Genomic DNA, 21712 nt, shown 5'->3' on the forward strand with positions numbered 1-21712 from the left:
TCCGTTGTTAAGAGTGTCCGTCGAAGGGAGTTAAATGGTACAGGTTCATATATGGCCGAATAATTTTTGTTTTAAAAATCGTCCGTATAGAGGAGGTGTCCGGCGAAGAGAGGTGTCCGTTACGAGAGAGTTTACTGTAGTACCTAACTCAAAAATAGTAAAATGCCCTACTCCTAGGGAAAGAATACACTCTACTGCATTTAGCTATAGAAACATAAACACTGATATGCGGTACATGATACCGCAAGAAAAATTTACGTCAACGTAGTTCAAAGACTCTGCCTATGTTGGGAGAAGGTACAATTACACACCACTTGAAAATACAGAGATGGTGGTCCAGAAATCTTTTATAAAACACGTTTTACAACAAAATTTATCTTCGGCAAGGTATGACATACCGCATGTTAGTGGTTTAGGGTGAAATAAAATATAAACAAACCTCTTAAATCATTGATAGATTATTTCTATTTTTATTCCAGTAATTCCAAAGCAATTATGTCTCCAAAATATTTACGTTCGTAATTACTCGTTAAGGCTCCGTTTCAAATAATGTTGGTCATTAAATCTTTCTTAAGTAACAATTTATAAGTTTTGTAGTGAGCTTGGAAATTGATCACGATTGAATGAATAAATAATGTGGTTGGCTTCCATTAACCCAGTGTAATGGTTTGGTACGGCAATACATATACATCGCTGAAAAAGAAAATGTCGAACATTTGCATTCGGTGATTAGCTATTGACTAAAAAAACCGTAACATTAATTTTGTTATAAGTTCATCTAATAACCGCGCGTGGCAATACATATACAGTGTTAGTTTTTAGACCAGGAAGGATCTGTTTTTAAGTGGATGTGAGAGGTGGCATTCGGATTTTTGCGGATAAAGTTAGGTGAATTTACTTATGCTTCTTCCCAAATATGCCCGGAACATTAATAAAAAAAATAAAATATTTAAAAATTTCAAAAAATTTCGTTTTTTTTCTTCTACTTTCTTTGCTTATAACTTTAAAACGATTCATTTTGGAACAAAGTCGTATAGGAATAGGAATAAAACAAAGATAATTAAATTTTATATCAGATAGGATTGGTTAAAAAGTCTTAGTTTAACACCCTTGCTGCAAAATAGCAATAAATATAAAATAAGAGGGCAAAACAAGCCTGTCCTTATTTAATGTTTTTCCATCACTTAGGTTACATTTGGAACCTTCCCAATTCGCGTAGAAAGTTTTTGTAATGTGCTAAAACCGTCTACCAAATTTCATTAAAATTGACTTATAGATTTTGCATAATAATTTTGCAATCTAAACTTTTTTTTAAAAATTAATTTTTTTTAAAATCTTGCACAACAAAAACCAGAACATACAAAGGTTTGTCGATTTTTTTACATATAAAGAAGCACTCCACCTATCTAATGCACTTTATAGAATTGAAATCGGATTATTTAAGCAGCCTCAGCAATGTTTTAAATTTATAAACAATTTTTTGGCTTATAAACAAATTAGTGCTGTGTCCAGGAGGAGGTGCAACGGGCTCCTTTATTTAGGTGGACTTATCCAAGTTTTTTATGTATTGTTACCCGTAGAACACGAATTTTTTGGGTAACAGTTGATCCGGATGTAGATAAAGTTGTTATAAATAAAGAACTTGAGGAATTATGTTCTTACAAGTTTTTTCGTAGGATGCATAGTTTTCGAGATTAACGCGGTGGAACATTCAAAAAATCGAAAAATTGCAATTTTTGAACGAGAATATCTTTTGATTAAAAAATAAAATAGCAATTCTGCTGACAGCATTTGAAAGTTTAAGTCAAATTATACCGGTTTTAATTATTTTTTCTACAACCGTGTTAAAAATGCAATTTTTAGCACTCCATACAAGCGTTAAAAATGCTACTTTAAGGCACTACTGCTTTAAAATATTTTTAAGGCACTGCAGTTCGTATTAACCGTGTAGGCAATTTTGATGAAATGTCAAAAAAATATAAAAATGGAATGTCAGTCAAGTTCAAGTAAAAGTTTTTGTAGATATTGTCCTGTAATTACGTTTGTAGAAAAAATATTGTATGATATGCGTGGTAAAAAGTACATTTTTAAGGCACTCATGTGAATTACAGAACTCGCTATCGCTCATTCTGCAAACTTTCACATGCGTGCCTTAAACGTGTACTTTTAACACTTATATCATAAATAACTATTCATCGCTAAAAATTAATCTTTTTAATATTAAACAAAGCTATTTGTTTATAAGCCAAAAATTGTTTATAATTTTAAGACATTGCAGAGGCCCCTTAAATAATTCGATTTTAATTCTGTAAAGTGTATTAGATAGGTAGAGCACCTCTTTATATGTAAAAAAATTAAGCAACTTCTTAATGGTCTACTTTTGGTTCAGAAATATTTTAAAAAATTTGAACTTTTTTAAAAAGATTTGTATTGCAAATTTATTATGCAAAATCTATTAGGTCGATTTTAATGAAATTTGGTAGACCGTTTAAGTAAGTTATAAGAATTTTCTAAGCGAATTACTAAGGTTCTAAGTGCCACCAAAGTGGTTAAGAAACATTGATTATATACAGGCGTATTTTGCACCCTTATTTTGTATTTATTGCTATATTGCAGAAAAGGTAATACCTTAAGACATTTTTGACCAGTCGTATATCATACAATATTTAATTATCTCTATTTTATTTTTTAGTACTTTGTTCCAATTCGAACCGTTTTAAAGTTATAAGCAAAGAAAGCAGAAAAAAATCGATGTTTTCGAAATTTTTAAATATTTTAATTTTTTTATTAATGTTTCGGGCATATTTGAGAAGGAGCATAAGTCTTATTATTACTGAAGGTGTCACCTAACTTTATCTGTAAAAATCCGAATGCCACCTCTCACATCCAAAAGTACACGTTTTTTTACAATTTAGTCCTAGTCTATTTAGTTTTAACGTAATGTAAATTAATGTAAATAATATATGAATTAAATAATAGGTGTATATAATAAAAGATGTTTTTATTTAAAGTGTAAATGGTAAAATATAGTATAAATCAGCAACGAACCTTACCTAGTCCTAATCACTATTAATAAACTTCAAGTGTTTTATCAAGCAACAAAATTACGGCCGTTCCACTAAACATCAGAATGCAAAAATGTATTATCACCACTATGTCGCTCTGCACAGTGTGCTCGTCAAATCAGATATGCAATATTTAAACCCAAATTTCCGAGGCGTTGGTTTGGTCGCAGTGGTCCTATTAGTTGGTCTTCAAGATCTCCAGACCTAACACTATTCGACTAATTTTTATGGGGCTGGTTCAGTAATGAGGTTTACAGGGTACAAGGTACAAGTCAACATTCAAGATGCGCTAATTAGACGTATTAGAAATGTTGCAGCCACAATTAGAGCAAACCATGACGAAATTAAGAGAGCAATGTTGAAGCTTCATAGACGAAGCACGAAATGCTTACAGTTATTACTGTATATTGTTACAATGCATTTTTTGAAAATTTGTTCCAAGTACATTTAACATTACATCAATATTAAGCTACAAGTTTGTGTTATTATCAGTAGTAATTTCACAAGAGCTCTGAAATTCTATATTAATTTCAGGGGTCGAGTGTAATTTGTTGCGATTATTTCATGAATAAAACTGTTCAAAACCAAAATTTTATTATAATTTATTTATGTAAGTACCATTAAACACACAGTTTTTATAAATATTTGACGATTGAAAGTCATCACTTTTATAATTTTTAAAACATTAATTGTCATTAATGTCACTGAATGTATTTTTTCGTAGCAACGAAGGGCATCTGACGTAATATACACTCAAAAAAATTTAGTTCGTAATATTGATTAACAGTGATTATTGAATAGTATTTCGTTCTCACAACAATTTAATTTGTTGTTTCAACGAACTTTTAGACATTGACGAATGTACTTGGTTATTGTCACAATGATTGAATAATAATTGTGAGAATAACTAGAGTACATTAATCAATAACACTCAATTTATTCAGCCAATAACTTAGTTTCGTATATTTAATAAATACTGTTAATTGTGGCGGCAACTCACGTTCTTGATTTCGTAGATGACAAGCAATTACCTTGGTTTATCGTGACAACGTACAGATTTCATTAAAACAATGTACAAATGTTGTTTATATAGAGTAATAAGGTAAGTAAGCTAAATATTGCCATGCTAAGACTTATTATTTTTTATTAAATACAAATTTATTTGAAATAACCTGTAAATTTATTAAACAAGTAACATCCATGTTTATAGTCTAATTTCTAAACAATTGTAAAAATAAAACAATCAAAAAAATATATATTCTTCTTTTTTTAAACGATTGCCAACTGGCAATATTTGGAACCTATACCCTTAATATTGCCGCAGTACTGGCAATAAAACGAACAGGTATTTTGTTAATAAAAATAAGTAATAATAATGAACCTTAACATTTAAAAAAATAATGTGAGACATTGACTGTTTTTGAGAACAATTGGGGCATATGAATTTGTCCTTATCATGTTTAGTAAGACCCAAACACTCTTCATGCACGTATTGGCCACATGCAAGACATAATCTCATATTAGCCTGGCGGTCTTCATTACATACATAACAGAACCATGATTCACTACTTTTTAAATTTTCTTTTCTTTATGTTCTTTGTTTTTGTCTTTTGATTTTTCTTGTTGTTTGGAAGGTTCTTTGTTACTTTTACCTTTGGGTGGTTTTTCTATCGCTTTGGAAAATAAATCCTTCGTAACTTCTTGAGCTTTGCTATTAATTTGCTGGTTTTCGCTTTGTAGCAGTTATCTTGATTAGGGGCGAAATTAGTAAGCCCATACCTTTAAAAGAAGTGTCTGGTTCTGGAACTTTTTCGGGAGTGAATGGTACCATATTTTCATCTTCGCTGTTTATATCATCAGATGTACTATCATGAACACTGAAATCTAATTCAGAATGAGACGACTCGCTGTATAAACGAAGACGTTTTGTTGATTTTTTTTATTACTTATTCCACTTGTACAGGGACCGTTTTTATCAACTGTAGAAGTTGATGGCTTATTTACGTTGTTATCGTCTAGTGGTTCTAACACATTTTCTTCAATATGCGTTATAAGACTGGGTGCAAATGCTGATTCAGGTATGATGTCAGGGTTAAAAGGAAATATTCCAGTTGCTTTGATCCCAGAGATGATGTTAGCTGGTGTCATCGCTTTTAATCAAACTTTACTAAAAGTGTGCTAGCCATGAAATAAACGCCTCATTTGTCATGCTCCCTTTCTGTGTCATCATTACACTTGATCCTGGTGGTAGATAATCATTCCATTCAGGCTTCAATCTCTTCTCTTTGAAAATAATGAACGGTGGGATGGCTTGCCCCAGGGCATTTCCACAACCCACAATACTAACATTTTCACCGTGTTCAGGCGCTGTCAAGTGGATACGTTTAGCACCTTTCTTGGCCAATACGGTTTGCTGTTTATGGATCGTTAGACGGCAATCTTTCTCGTCCATATTGTAAACGTTTCCAGGTTTATCAAACAATTCCAATTTAATGAATACTTCCTCCAATTTCTTAAAATAATCCTTTACAATAAACGGATTCATTTTCTGTGCTCTTGCTGGATTCATTTGCTGAGCCTTCCTTCTAGCCACATCAGAATGTCTTGCAAAGAATAATTTCAGCCATTTCCTTCCTGCTAATTTAGATGTATCAGAAAAAAATTGGGAATATTCATTATCATCGCATACGAAAATACACTTCTTCTTACTATTTTACTGGTTATTGGCATGCCCACCTATGCTAGTTTATGAATTCTGCGAACTAGATCTCTTTCTTGTTCAAAACTTAAAACACTTTTCCTAAAACAAGTCGTTTAACCAAATTTTGGCTGCGATAATGTAGTCCAAGTGTTGTTCGAGGTATTTCATATCGTAATGAAGCTTGGCTTATACTGCTTCCAGCTCTTATTGCTTCTAACGCTGCAACGAGATTCGCCTCAGACCACATGGCTCTCTTTCTATTCGGCATTCTGTTGAAAAGAAAGTTTTTATTAATAAAAAGTAAATTTTCATGTTAGGTTCCAAATATTGCCACGGCAATATTAGGAACTATCTCATGTGGCAATATTAGGATCATTACTACTGCGGAACAAAAATGGCGATTTATGTTTTATTCTTTTTATATTAATTAAACACAATATGGATTAATAAAGTACTTGAATGTACCTACCTGATAACGTTCTCACCCTTCTATAACCGGTATTAGCAAGATTATAACAATCTTTACTACTACTACTACATTGTTTGATTTGCTTGTCTTGATAATGTTAAGAAGAAATGCGTACAATGTGCTTCCCCGTTTAGGATTTTGTCCTCTTCAGGGTTTGTGGTGAATGTTTAGTGTTGGCAGCAAAAGCAAACAGTCCGAAAAACACACTGGGGCAAGCGCCGTGTCCTGGTGTTCTTGGATCCTTGGTTGTGCCGGACGGTGGTGTCCAGAAGGCTAAGAAGTCAACAGAGAAGAAAGTTTGATGGATTGTTGTTGGTTCCATAGACATTTACGTGTACTGTCCGTGCTTTGCTCTCGACCAATCTCCCTAGAAACCATTGTACAACGACAGGCGAACCTGCGTCCCTCGTCGGCGGTCAGGAGGTGGCTTTGAGCGCAGCGTGGACAGTGAGCGTTCGAGTGGAGAAAATAGTTGCGGCTATTTTCTTGGGACGAACAGGTATAATTGTGCAATGAAGTTGGGAAACCGCAAAAAACCAACTTCTCCCTGTTCGGGGTAGGGAAGAGGAGATGTTAGAGGTGGGTACGGTAGGCTAACGGGGTAGCCTCAAGGATGTTTTCGTACTCCACCGGGAGTTCGTCAATGCATGTTTGCATTAGAGCGGACGGTACATGGATCTTTTTGCGTTTGGGCTTTCGGTGGAGTACGTGGCCGGAAGATGAACAGGAACATTTGAGAGATTCTTGGGTGTCGGAAGGGGGGCCGTTGATTACTTTGATTGTGAAGTTCCTGTTCAGAGAGTTTATTCTCTCGGTGATTTTGGGGGTGTTCGAGATGTTATGGATTTCGTTTGAGGGATATCGCCAGTGCTCATAGTTACATCTACGCAAGACTCTGCGCTCTGTCCTCAACAACCTCTCTTGTTTTTGTCTAGAGCAAAGAGAGTAGATACATGACTTGTACTCCATGACGGGTCGAATAAAGGTCTTGTAAGTGTGAATGAGAGTCTTCTTGTGTGTCTTGCCAATTTTTCCAGAGAGAGCGTTGAGAAGTCTGGCCCTGTTCCTTACCCTATCTAAAGTTGCCTTTAGATCTGCGTCCCAGTTGAGAGTCCTGGTAAACAGAACTCCCAAATAGTTCACAGTCGGGCTAACAACAAGCCTTTCTCCCAACAAACTCAGAGGATATTGGTCGTCTTCATTGCGAATGATTCTATTTGACACAGAAGGGGCGCGAAACACAATTGTTGTTGTTTTGTTCGCGTTGAGCGTGACTCTCCACTTACAACACCATTCGCCGACGCCGTCCAACAGAGCCTGGGCTCTTCTGAAGAGGAGTCTTGGGTTGTATCGAGAGGTAGTTGAGAGCAGAGTCGTGTCGTCTGCATAGAGAAACAGCCGAGTACCTGGGATATTTTGGTTAGTGATGTCGCTGTTGTAGATAATGTACAACAGCGGCGCTAGGACTGAACCCTGGGGAACTCCAGCTTGTGGAGTGAAGGGGGTGGACTTTTGATCGCATATTTTCACTCTGACAGTACGATTGTGGAGGTAGGAGTGTACAATTTTGGTAAATTGCAATGGAAGCCCGATGTCCAGAAGTTTCCGAACAAGCCCGTCGTGCCAGACCTGGTCGAAAGCCTTCTGCACATCCAGAAATGTGGCTATGGCGATTGAACCATCGTTGATGGTTTGAGTAACTTTGGTAGTGAAGTCTATTAATGCATGTTTAGTAGATTTACCTGACTGGAATCCATATTGGAATTTTGGTATGATATTGTGGTTTTCGAGAAAGTTATTGAGCCTCTCTTTTAGGATTAGCTCAAGAACTTTACCCAGAGTATTGATTAATGAAATTGGTCTATAGGATTCCACTTCGGTTGGGGGTTTGCCTTTTTTCAAAAGCATGATGGTGTTGGCCACTTTCCAAGGAGTAGGAAAGTGGCTGTTTTTGAGACATGCATTGAATATTTTAGTTAGAAGAGGGATGATACTCTCTGGAAGTTTTTTGAGGCACCTTCGGTTGATGCCATCAGGTCCGGGAGCGCTGTTTTTGCCGATTTGGCAAAAGCTCTCCGTTTCCCTGTCTGTGAGGGGGTCCATGATAGGATCATAGACTGGAATGTAGTGGTTGAGAGTAACATTTACAATGTATTCTGTGTTGAATTTAAATATGCGATCAAAGTTCGGGTTATCTGGCGTTTGAAAATTGTTTTGAAGCGAATTTCTGAATGCTTCGGCTTTCCCTTCTGGGGAATTGACTATGTGATTGTTGACCAACAGATGAGATGGTTGAGATAATTTTTGTTTTGTTAGGACTTTAAATTTTTGCCAGAATTTACCTCCGTCTCTGTAGTCCAGTTTTGAGGTAGCATCTTCCCACCGGCGAGCGGTTAGGACAGATATCTCCCTCTTTATCCTGGCACAGATCCGGTTGTACTCTGTTTTGATAAGTGGGTTTCTGTTGGCCTTGTATTGACGTAGAAGACGTCGTTTTTGTTGAATTTTGGCAATGATGTATTGTGGAAGTGCCGGTGATGTATAAGTTATTTGTTTGAGTGGAATTGCGTGCGTGATCGCCTCAGTGATGAGGTTCTCGATATTGGTTGCACTGGTGTCGATACTATCGTTAGTATCGAGTTCGCCTAACATAGGGAGATTTTGTGTGATGAAGTTTTGGAATTCGGTCCAGTTAGCGTGCCGATAGTCTCTTATAGATCTTGGAGGGTTTGGTTGTTTTGGAATGAGTATGTCGGTGTCGACAAGAAGAGGTACGTGGTCTGACGTTATCGAATCACCTATGTGGCATCTATCCCCGAACCGATCCAGAATGTTACTAGTAACTAGGATGTGGTCGACAATAGAAGCCCCATTGGCGTTCAAAAACGTGAATTCAGTGTTGGTGATTCTTGAAATAGGAAGGTCTAGTAGATAATCCGTGAGGCGGATGCCTTCTGGGTTTTGACGATGATCACCAAACTGTGTGTGTCTACAATTTAGATCGCCCATCAACACAGCCTTGCCGAGTCTCGAAAAGTACTCTAGCAAATGCCTGTTGAGTGGTTGATCCGGGTGTTTGTAGTAAGAGACTATCGTGAGGGTTTCGTTGTTGGGGATGTGCACGTCAATTGCCAGGAAGTCCACATCTGGTGGACGAAAATTTTGTGGGAATGTGTGTATGTTGTGCGGTATTCCGTGTTTCACGAGAATACCATTCCCACGTGAAACCTGACAGCGGCTTCGATGGATGATCGAATATCCTGCAAAGTGTGGATCGTTTTTCGACAGAGTATCTGTGAGTGCGAGGATCTGGATGTTATGCTTCGACAGGATATTCTTGATGAGGGGTCTCTTTTTGGAGAGACCCTGACAGTTGACTGTGCCTAGGGTGAAATCCATAAAGGGGGGTGTTTAGTGGTTGGGGCGGAATGTCACCGTGACATTGCTCCCGTACCCGTGGACCACTGTGGAGTGGTCGTAGACTTGGCTAATCAGATTAGCCGTGATTGCAGCGATATGCTCGCGAAGTTCTGGCAACAAGTTAAGCAACAGAGCAGTCTGAATAGACAAGATGTTCTTTGTTTCAGTAGGGAGTTCGAAAGGGGGGAATGATCTTTCGATCGTGAGTGGCTGTATTTCGTGTTGGGCGGAGGGGATGGTGTGTCTTTGTGGACACTTGTTTGAGTATGCGGGGTGGTCACCGCCGCAATTCGGGCATTTGGGTTCCTGCTGTTTGGTGCAGGAGCTGGACTTGTGGTTGCCGCCGCAGTGGGGGCAGACGAATGCTTTTTGAGGGCATTCGTCAATGGAATGTCCGTTGATGCAACATTTGCTGCAGTATTTTGGGGTAGGGATTGTAGGGTCGGAGCCATGAGGGAGTTCGGCATTATAGATTTCGCCATCTAGAGTTATGCCTCGGCTCAGTGCTGACGTAAATCTCTCCAAGGATTTGGTCACCACCTTGATCACTTTAGAGTCTTTGCCTGTTTTATAGGCTTTGACTCTCCACAGTCTTTCGACCGGGAATTGCTGTTCTGTGAGCAAGTCGGTGACCTCCTGCTCGGAGTAATCTACGTCGATTCCGGTAATGCAGAGGAGATAGGTAGGCTCTTTAGCGGAAGTGTTTGCATTTTTGCTACGGCTGTGGACCGTAACCATGGTTTGGCCAGTTGCTGTGTGGATAGCTTTCTCGATATCCCCTGCATTTATAGGATTAAAAAGTCGAAGATGTGCGATTCCATGTGAGAGAACTTTACAAGAATGAATTTTGTTGGACAAAAGAGTGGTGGCATTTATTTGCCGAAAGAAGGTACGTTTGTTACAAAGATCTTTTGGGAGATCTTTGATTAGATATTCGGACAGTGTGGGATCGTTTATGGCGTTGATGACGTTTTGATTTCTGGCTTGGGTTTTGGGGCGTGGATTGGCTGCGGCATTGGCGTAAGACATTTGTCTTATTTGTCTTCTTTGGAAGACGAAATCGTTCGGTTCAGGATTGTTTTCAGTGCTGATGGTTGCTTGTGGTTGAGAAGAGGGTTGCTGTTGAGAAGATTGTTGTTTCGGTTGTTTAGGTGCTTGCTTTGACGGTTGAGTTGGGACTTTGGGTATGGCACCATGAATATTCCGAGCGCTCTGTCGCTGAGGACCAGCCTGTGCTGGTGTTCTTAGAGGCGGAAAATCATTAGCATATCGCTGCAGAAGGGGGTTGGAGGCGTCGTCCTGCTCGATGCGAAGGTAGGCCTCGCGATACTTGTTGCGGACGATTTCCATCTCCGCGCTAAGCGTCTCGAGGTCTAGCTCCGCCGTGAGCCGGTTGTAACCTCTGGCTGGGGGTACAGTGCCTTCCTGATGTAAGGAAGAGAACTGGTTGGCAGTAGAGGTGGCTGTAGTGGTGGTGGTGGTGGTGGCAACGCTTGTCGAGGTCGTCGTCCGAGGACGAAGCGACCGGGTGGAGCTGACTGACCTTACAGAAGAAGGCATTACAAATGGGTGAGGATGCAAGTCGAGCGATCGGAGGGCACCTCAGCCTCAAGGTGTTCTGGGGGGTAAACCCCAGGGATAAAGGTGGCTTGTCCACCCCTCCGTGCTTTTCCGGCGTAAGACAGTGACTATAATTACCTGATGGGTGCAGTTTACCCTGCTGCTGGTGGGTCCCTCGTTGAAAGCCTTTTTCGCAGTTAGTTTGGCCCCCTTACTCGCACTTGTTCTTGTAACCGTATGTGAACACTAGGTAGAGTTCGGGGCGAGCGAACTCGCTCGAGCCCAGGGCCAGAGTATTCCTCTGAAACCCAGTAATCCGTCTACCTTTTTGGTTTACACGGCCAAGCGTCGTTGGTTTTTCACGCTGGTTCCAAACTAATAGCTTAGGGCTAACCGTGCGCCGCACTTGATCCTGGTGGTAGATAATCATTCCATTCAGGCTTCAATCTCTTCTCTTTGAAAATAATGAACGGTGGGATGGCTTGCCCCAGGGCATTTCCACAACCCACAATACTAACATTTTCACCGTGTTCAGGCGCTGTCAAGTGGATACGTTTAGCACCTTTCTTGGCCAATACGGTTTGCTGTTTATGGATCGTTAGACGGCAATCTTTCTCGTCCATATTGTAAACGTTTCCAGGTTTATCAAACAATTCCAATTTAATGAATACTTCCTCCAATTTCTTAAAATAATCCTTTACAATAAACGGATTCATTTTCTGTGCTCTTGCTGGATTCATTTGCTGAGCCTTCCTTCTAGCCACATCAGAATGTCTTGCAAAGAATAATTTCAGCCATTTCCTTCCTGCTAATTTAGATGTATCAGAAAAAAATTGGGAATATTCATTATCATCGCATACGAAAATACACTTCTTCTTACTATTTTACTGGTTATTGGCATGCCCACCTATGCTAGTTTATGAATTCTGCGAACTAGATCTCTTTCTTGTTCAAAACTTAAAACACTTTTCCTAAAACAAGTCGTTTAACCAAATTTTGGCTGCGATAATGTAGTCCAAGTGTTGTTCGAGGTATTTCATATCGTAATGAAGCTTGGCTTATACTGCTTCCAGCTCTTATTGCTTCTAACGCTGCAACGAGATTCGCCTCAGACCACATGGCTCTCTTTCTATTCGGCATTCTGTTGAAAAGAAAGTTTTTATTAATAAAAAGTAAATTTTCATGTTAGGTTCCAAATATTGCCACGGCAATATTAGGAACTATCTCATGTGGCAATATTAGGATCATTACTACTGCGGAACAAAAATGGCGATTTATGTTTTATTCTTTTTATATTAATTAAACACAATATGGATTAATAAAGTACTTGAATGTACCTACCTGATAACGTTCTCACCCTTCTATAACCGGTATTAGCAAGATTATAACAATCTTTACAGTTTTCCCACGTTTTTATAAACAAATCACACGAAATACGCGCTGCTTTGCCGTGAACACCAATACTGAATGGTTCCGCCTATAACGTTTTTAGAGTGGTTGTTTTAATTCGATATTTGAGCTTACATGGCCATCTGTGACTCAGGGGACAAATTAATAAATTTATGGGGAGTGGCAATATTAGGAGCATGGCAATATTTGGCGCACTTACCTTATATGATTATTGAATAGATGTACACTGATTGTTGTGCCAACGAATGCATTAATTAATCTACTACTGCCTTTAATTCCCACAATCAATGCGTTAATTGTGACAATAATAGTGGTTGTTGAGACAATAAATGTTTTACTTGACCATTTGAAATGTAACGGCTTTTCCTTGAAAGTGCCGAATAATAATTGCATTTTGTTTCCAAGTGTAGTCCGTAGTAGAAGGAAGATAAGGATAAGATATTACTTATTTTTTATATTTGAATAAAAGTAAGTTTTTTCTGATAAGGTAAATACGGGAGAACATTCTAATTAAAAATAAACTTGTCAGTGTCTTATGTTTGTAAGTGTTTACTTTTAATATTGTCTTGTGATGTTATTTATAAGATGAACTGAAAATGAATTTTCGAATCCTGAATGAAAAAAAATAATTAGTATTTTTGAAAATTTAAACGCAGAATAAAATATTAGAGTATTATCGAGGGTCTGACGTCCCTGAGAACTTCTATAATGATTATTTTAATAAGTCACAGGGGTGAAAAATAGAAAATTTAGTATGATTTTTTTATTTCAAATATACTATTCAAAAGAAACTTTTTGTTTATTCTAAGGGACTTTCAGCCCTCAGTAATAATGTAGTCTTTTATTCTGCGGTTAAATTTTTCAAAAATACTTACTTATTAGTTTTCTCAGGATTCCAAAAAAATGAATGCGTTTAAAAATAGTTCGATCGAAATTTTGCCCCTGCGCTCTCAAAAATGATTAAAGTGTTATACATTTTTAAAATCACCATTTCAAACACTTTTAAATGAGCTGTCACATGATGTACTTTCCCATTAAAAAAAATCAAAGTTACGCCTGTCACCTGAAGAGGGATCGTGTAAAGTTCGAAACATTGATGTTATAATATACTTTGATAATTTTAAAAATCGACCTGTCTGAGCGTTTTGCTTATGTACTAAAAATAAATAAGTTAATAAGGGGGGGGGGGGAGTGTAACACTTATTCCAGTGCACCGTATAAGCGATATAATAATTATGAGAAATCACACAGTGTAAAGTCCTAAAGGTTAAGGACAAAAAAGGGGATTTAAAAAATTATTATTAATCAATTAATATGATACATTGGGCTAATGCATTCAGTAATTATTAATATAAAATACGTTCATAGCAGGAATGAACGAAACTGATTGTAAGAATGAATAGAATTGCTTGTAAGAATAACCGTATTTATTGTGCCAATGAACGGAATTAATTGTAGAAATAAACGAAATACGTTAGGAGAAATAACACTGTTATTGGCACAACGAATGGTCTTCGTCGGTCAATTAACGACGTTGTTGTTTCAATAAATAGTGTTCGTTGACTCAATGAACTGAGTTCGTAATATCAATAAAATGATATTATGGTATACATAATGAATGTTCGTCCATTCAATAAACGTAATACATTGGCTCAACTAACGAAAATAATGAATTGATGAACATCGCTTTGTTGTTCCAATAAAACCAAGAATTGGACAAATTTTAAGAATTGCGTTTATTGTCTGAATTAACATTTTTATTGATATTACGTACCTTTTTCGTTGAGTGTACTTAACGACGGGAGATTATCAAAAATTATCGATTTAATTCAGATTTCTGTAGCTTTCTATTGGTCAGAATCTCCTATGAATGAAATAATCGCTATAACTCGGAAACAAATGAAAATCGAATAACAACATATCAGTTATGTTTAATTATTACTACGTATATTATACAGTCCTAAAATTTGGTGCGTTCCTCCCCATTAACTCTGTATATATCATATGCCAAAAAATCATAATCTATAATTTAATGAATATCTAGCTGTTTTAGGATTTGTCTTCAAAATACCCCTCACTGTAAGAATCTCTTTCTACGTATGGCTTGAATTAAGTCGGATGCGAAAGGCCATACGGGCGATAATTTAAGGCGCCGTAAACCCATTGGTTGACTAACTCCTCCAACAATTGTAGATGAAAAAGGAGTTAGTCAACGAAAGCCTCGTCAGGTTTACTGCTCTTACGGCGCCGTAAATTATCGCCCGTGTGACCTTAGCCTTATGTTAGGACGGTGACGTGGACGACACGGCTATCTTAGCCACTTAATGTACGCGCTCGACTCTGACACGAGCGTGCCTTACTGGCAATTTTGTACACGCTCGACTCTGACACGAGTGACCATTTTATTTTAATCTTTAAATTTTGCAAGCACTTATAAAGTTGGTATTTATATAAAAGCGTATAAATATTTACATAGCGATAAAATCTTTTTTACATTTCTTCTTCTTCTTCTTTTACATATACCATACTTTTTTTATTGCCAAGACTTTGTTGTCATTGTAAAATGATATTTTTTTATCTAATAACTTTTAGTAGGAACCATTGACAATCGATACATTGAATTTTGTTGAATTGTTAAAAATCTGTTGTTATTCAAAGCGTCAGTGTATTAAACGGCGAGCTTTATATAGATAAATACCTTTTTTTATTGCCCAGCCAGTGTTAAGACGTTGTAAAATGAGATTTATTTATCTAATAACTTGCAGTCTGAACCATTGACAATCGATACGAATTGAATTTTGTAGAATTTTCAGTATTTTGTTTTTATACAAAGCGTTAGTGCATTTGAAGCAGTATGAAGTGAACCTTTAGAACTATTAAGAAATATAAGAAAATATAATTTATTAACTCGCCTCATCCCCAGGCAAAATAAAGGTGCTAGGACACTGAAAATACTTTTTTTTCAATTTAATGATAAATAAACACTTTAACTTTAAATTTTCACTTTAACAAAATTCGATAATTTTTTTACCGAACTTCAAAATTATTGTGTATATTAAGGAGTTAAGGTACGTACCCATACGTGGGTACTCCGTGCTCGGTGTTGGTGCTCAAATCGATACGGCATGCGCTCCCCTACATATAAACCGCAAACCGGTCGAAGTCGAAGGGAGTGAGCGCCGAGCGGAGCGCACCAATGTATCCACTATGTGGAGCTGCTACACGGAGCACGGAGCACCCACTCATGAATACGTACCTTTACAGAACACGTTAAATAATCGTCTAATATGAAAAGCATTGGCTACTTTATCATACAACGGAACGGGGCGACACCGGCGAGTGCTGGTGACGTGCGCCTACTATTGTTCTCCGGTACGTATCGTGCAAGCCCCGTCCTAACATCAGCCTTTACGAGTCGCTTCGTCACATTTACCATCTATCGTCATTAAATTGTTACTAAAATAATAAACGGAATACAATGCAAAGATAGGGGAGAGTTGGACAAAACCGGGTACCCCTTAATTATTCTAACTGTCTGCTGCTATCTATTAGACAATGTTAAAATTAGTGTCCCTTTACCACAAACAGTCGTGTGTACCATTTCTACCTCATTTGAGTAATCTTTGCCGGAGCAGTAAGACCTCACCTGTTTTTGATGCAGGAAACTCGATTTTTAAGGTAAGTTGATAGCTGTTTTTTCCTCTAATGAATAACTAATGGCCATTTCAAAATTTAGTACATGTAACCTAGTATATTACCTTTAATTTGGCCAAAAATTTTGAATATTATATCATATTTTAAAAATTTAAATAACATTTAATGTCTTTTTTACGAGTTTGACAAAACCGGGTAGTCCGAAAATCGACAAAACCGGGTACACGATTTTATCAGACCTCTTGTTACTTCCAGTTTCTGCAGTGGTTTTTTTGCTTTTAGTTAACTACAACATGTGGCTTCTTCTATTGAAGAAGCTAGTAGGAAAAATTAAAAAATTTCCAGTCAAAAAAAAATTAAAACTAAATGAACTGGAAAAATAAAGAAAAAACGTGGTAAAAACGGCTGCACCAAAACCAAAATTTTGGAGAGTTTGGAGGAAGAAGATAATAATGACGATGCGTATCTATGCATATTACAATTAACTATTTTCAAATTATAATGTGAAGGAAAGCTGGATAAAATGTGTGTCTTTCACCAAATGGGCTTATGACGCCTCTTGTGCCTATGATGATGTAAATGAAGTTTTTATTTGTTACTTCTGTTCATATATTTTCGATTTTTGTTCACATACTTTTAATAAATATTTTATTTTTTATTTTCTGTCCATTAGTATTTTTACATGGTAATTAAGTTACTACCCGGTTTTATTATACCGGTTGGACAAAACCGGGTATTTTGCAATATTTTCATAAAAATAAAAAAATTAAAAATCTAAGAATATACTTAAAAATTGGCATTGGCATATCAAACTTAAGTCATTTGAGAATATTTCAATCTGCAGCAAACATTTGCTACTCTCACATAGCAAAAGATACAGACGGTTTTTGGAGTGGTACACGGTTTTGTCCAACTCTCCCCTACACACAACCAAACTTATATGTAATCATATGTGATATTTCTTATTATTTCGTACGAATTTAAAAAAAAACGAACACACGAAGTCAAACAATATTTATTTTAAAGCAATTTAATAAGAAATACATAATAATTAAATAAAACAATATGAAATTTAACAAACAAATTAAAACTAGTTGTTTTAAAGTTAATAGAAAAAAAATTTCAATGTAATACTAATAATGTTAAAATTGTTTTTTTTTTTGTTTTTTTTTTATAGTCAGTGTTATCACCTCTAGTCCTTATGCAAGCGTCAGTTTGCGTGGGCACGCTCCTAATCAAATTATCAACATTTTGTTGTAGGTTGCTCCATTCCCCAAGAGCAGTTTGTACTAGCCGTGCGGTGTTTTGTGGATTATCTCGGCGAGCTCTAATTTTTATTTAAAGCATATCCTACAAATACTCTATAGCAGCGGTTCTCAATCTTTTTGTGTCATGTACCACCAAATACTTTTTATTATTTTTGTTACCACCTAACTAAAATACATATCTAACTAGGTGATCTAATTAACTATAATAGTGGTGCTGATTTTGGCTGTTTTTGCGTTTTGTGTACCACCTCAAAAAATTAAATGTACCACCAATGGTACATGTACCACAGATTGAGAACCGCTGCTCTATAGGGTTAAGCTCAGGTGAGCAAGCAGGTCACTCCAAACAAGTGATACCTTCTGCTTTAATGATGTCTCTAGTCATTTTAGTAATATGTGGAGGTCCATTATCATGCATGAAAATTAAATTTTTTCCTGTTGCTTTTCTCCAGAGCCTAACTACAGGTTATCAACATACCTATGAGCAGTTAAAGTTAATTGGATGAAAATTATAGGAGTTTTTTTACGGGTCACAATTCCTCTTCAGAACATTACACTCGAAGGCAACATTAAGAAAACTGAAGCCATGTGTATTGTAGGAACAAAGCAGTCCATTACATTAGACGATGGGGTAGAAATTAAACACTGCGATGAATACAAGTACCTGGGCGTGAAGATAACTCAAGATGGAACACTCGATGCTGCTATAAAAGACAGAAACATGCAGGGTAGAAAAGCGATATCCATGATGAACGGCATTCTGCGGGACCAGAAAATATCTAAAACGAACAAACAGCTCATATACAGTAGCATACTTAAAAGTATAATCACATATGGTAGTGAAGTTTGGCCACTAAAACAAAGAGCGCAGAAAATGTTACTAGTAACAGAAATGGACTTCTGGAGAAGAGCAGCAGGCAAATCACGAAGAGATCGGATACCGAACGAGAGAATACGAGAAATGATGGAAGTAACACATACAATAATTGATGACATAAAAACAAAACAACTGGTATGGTACGGCCATGTACAGAGAATGCCAGATGACAGGATCCCTAAACAGATTTTGGCATAGACACCACAAGGGAGAAGAAAAAGAGGAAGGCCGAGAAGAAGCTGGAGGGAGGGAATTGTAAAAGAACTAGAGGAAAGAGAAATCCCTCCAGGTATGTGGTTAAACAGAGAAGAATGGCGGTTAGGAGTCGGAAGGCGTCGAGGAACGCTGTAAACCGATAGTAGTAGTAGTAACATTACACTTCTCCTTTCCTATTTGTGAACAGATCTGACAGTTTTAGTTCTTACTTGTCTTCCTCGACCTCTAAGTACACGATTTCGTGGGTCATCTGATTTTAAACAAATCCTGACTTTTTCTGAAAATAGCGCATTCTGTCAAATCCCAATGTTCAATTTTGATGGCGAATACACCAATTTAGGCAAACAATCTTGTGCTGCCTGTATTCCATAACTGTCTCCTGCTGTATACTTCTTGGCACGAGCTCTTCTTTTTATCGTTTCAACTGAAACAGTTACACCTGTAGCTTCCAAAAGCTGCCTTTTTAGCTACAGGTGAGAAATGATTGGGTGTCTTCGGACTGATTGGACAATTAAACGATCGTGGCGAGCCGTCACTACTTTTTGGCGACTTTCCCTTGCTTTATTTTTGAGCTTTTCTAGTTCCTGCTGCTTAGGATAGGTTTTGGACAGAACGTCCTGTTTTACGCCTAGCTCTACAGCTATGTCCCTCGGAGAACATTACTTGCTCTACAAGACCAATAATAATCTGTCCCCGTTATAAGTTTTATAAACCCACATGAGGTATATTTTAGTTTTTGGACGCAAGAGTTAGTTAATTTATTTTCGTTCAATTTGCAACACAAGTAAATAACCTATACCGAGCTGTACTATCTGATGTTGAACATGACCAAACCATCTCAACCTATGCTCTCTCATTTTGGCATCAATTGGTGCCACACCAAGACTTCCCCTAATATACTCATTTTTAATTTTATCCTTTCTTGTCACTCCACTCATCCATCTAAGCATTCTCATCTCCGCCACATGCATTCGTTGTTCCTCTCTCTTTTTAACAGAGGTATCAGTATGCTGAAATCAAAAGTCAGACAAGCAACACATAAAGTTAAAAATAGTAAAGCACCTGGACCAGATGAAATGCCTGCTGAGATATTTAAATTTTGGACTAGGAAAACATTACCTACTTAACATGTCTTATTGATTTGTTTATTTTCAATAAAAACCTTTATTGTTCGCAACAATAACAAGTTTTTTCAAAAGAAATAAATATTGCTTTGAAATACATTGTGTTTCCATATAAGTTTGATTGTATCCCCTCTACTTTTTACACTCTATGTTAATGACATGCTCAAACTAAAAACTGTTGGAAATATAATTAGTTTTGCTGATGACACTGCAATATTTTATAATGCCGATAATTGGGAAGATCTTAAAATTATAGCAGAAAAACGCTTCAAAATTATAAAGACATGGTTGCAAAAAAACAAACTTACATTAAATTATGAAAAAACTAATATATACCTTTTGCAATATATAAAAATTCTCTGCCAACTTTTAATTCATTAAAAATAAATAAAAAACAACAAATATTTAAAGCAGAGTGCATAAAATATTTAGGAGTCATAATTGACAGGCACCATAAACGGGACATACAAATAAAAAATATTATAAGAAAAATACGAGGACTGCTACCAAAATTCCGCTATTTAAAAGAGTTTTTGGATGTTGAACAGCTTAAAATGCTTTACCTGTCTCTAGTTCAACCTCATCTTGTATATGGGATTTTAGGATGGGGTGGAGTAGCTGATTGTCATCTGGTGACCCTTCAAAATATTCGGACATGGTTTCTTAAACTAATATATGGAAAACGAAGAACATATCCCTAAGACCAACTTTTCCATGAAACTCAGGTTCTTGATGTTCGGCAGTTGTACTGCTTAGAGCTACTTAAAAATATTCATAACGATAAAATTTCTCTTAAAGTAAAAGTGTCAAATTATGAAACAAAAAGAAAATTGAATGTCTTAACACTTTAAAAACAATCACGCAACGGTCAATTTTAATATTTTGCTCCAAGAATATACAACCCATAAATAAAAATGTAAAAAATTTGTGTTAGTATAAAAAATTAGTTACTGCTTGGGTAAAAGAAAAAATGGAGTTGTGTAATAATTTAATAAATTTAAATTATACTAAATAAAAAAAAAACAGAAATCAGATTAGAAACTGTAAAAATAAAATATTGATTTGTAAAAAACAATAAACATAAACCTTTTAATATTAGACAGATTAAGTTAACAAGCATGTTTATGCTTTTAAGGTGATACAGTAGCGATCAACAGGTAGCCAAAACACGTTCCAAGATTGCGGCTGTAATTTTGAATATTGTTTCGAGATATTTGGCACACGTATTCGTAATATAATAAAGAATGGCGGTACAGAGACCAATTTGAAAAATATATTAATATGTGGAAATTACTCTGTAATTAAATACAATATTAAAAAACGAGCCGGTACCGCCATTAAGAAGAACAAAAAAATACACTTTCCTCAAATAAACTTTTTTATCCGATGCCTAGATTTTGTGTCATTTTGGAACTACTAATGAAATAAAAAATTTTAGTAGTTCCAAAATGACACAAAATCTAGGCATCGGATAAAAAAGTTTATTTGAAGAAAGTGTATTTTTTTGTTCTTCTTAATGGCAGTACAGGCTCGTTTTTTTAATATTGTATTTAATTACAGAGTAATTTCCACATATTAATATATTTTTCAAATTGGGCTCTGTACCGCCATTCTTTATAGTCCGTTCTTTAACGGTAAAATATTGCAAAACCTCTAAATTTTCAAAAACCGCTTGGATTGACATGAAATTTGGCATACACATAGCTAACAAGTCAAAGAAAAAAAGTGATATTGTGCCGATTGTGCTTTTGCCCTGGGGTGGTTTTCACCCCCTCTTGGTAGCGAAAAAATATTCGTCCAAAAAAAGTCAGGAAATCGATAAACTGGCTAATTTTAAGTAACTTTTGTCCTATAGAGTTTATTCACTAAGTCAATACTTTTCGAGTTATTTGGCAGAGAATATGTTCATTTTTTCAACAAAATAACCACGCTTTTAGACGGTTTTTTG

Source organism: Diabrotica virgifera, chromosome 1 (genome assembly GCF_917563875.1).
Source record: "Diabrotica virgifera virgifera chromosome 1, PGI_DIABVI_V3a".
In the NCBI taxonomy this organism is placed as follows: Eukaryota; Metazoa; Arthropoda; class Insecta; order Coleoptera; family Chrysomelidae; genus Diabrotica; species Diabrotica virgifera.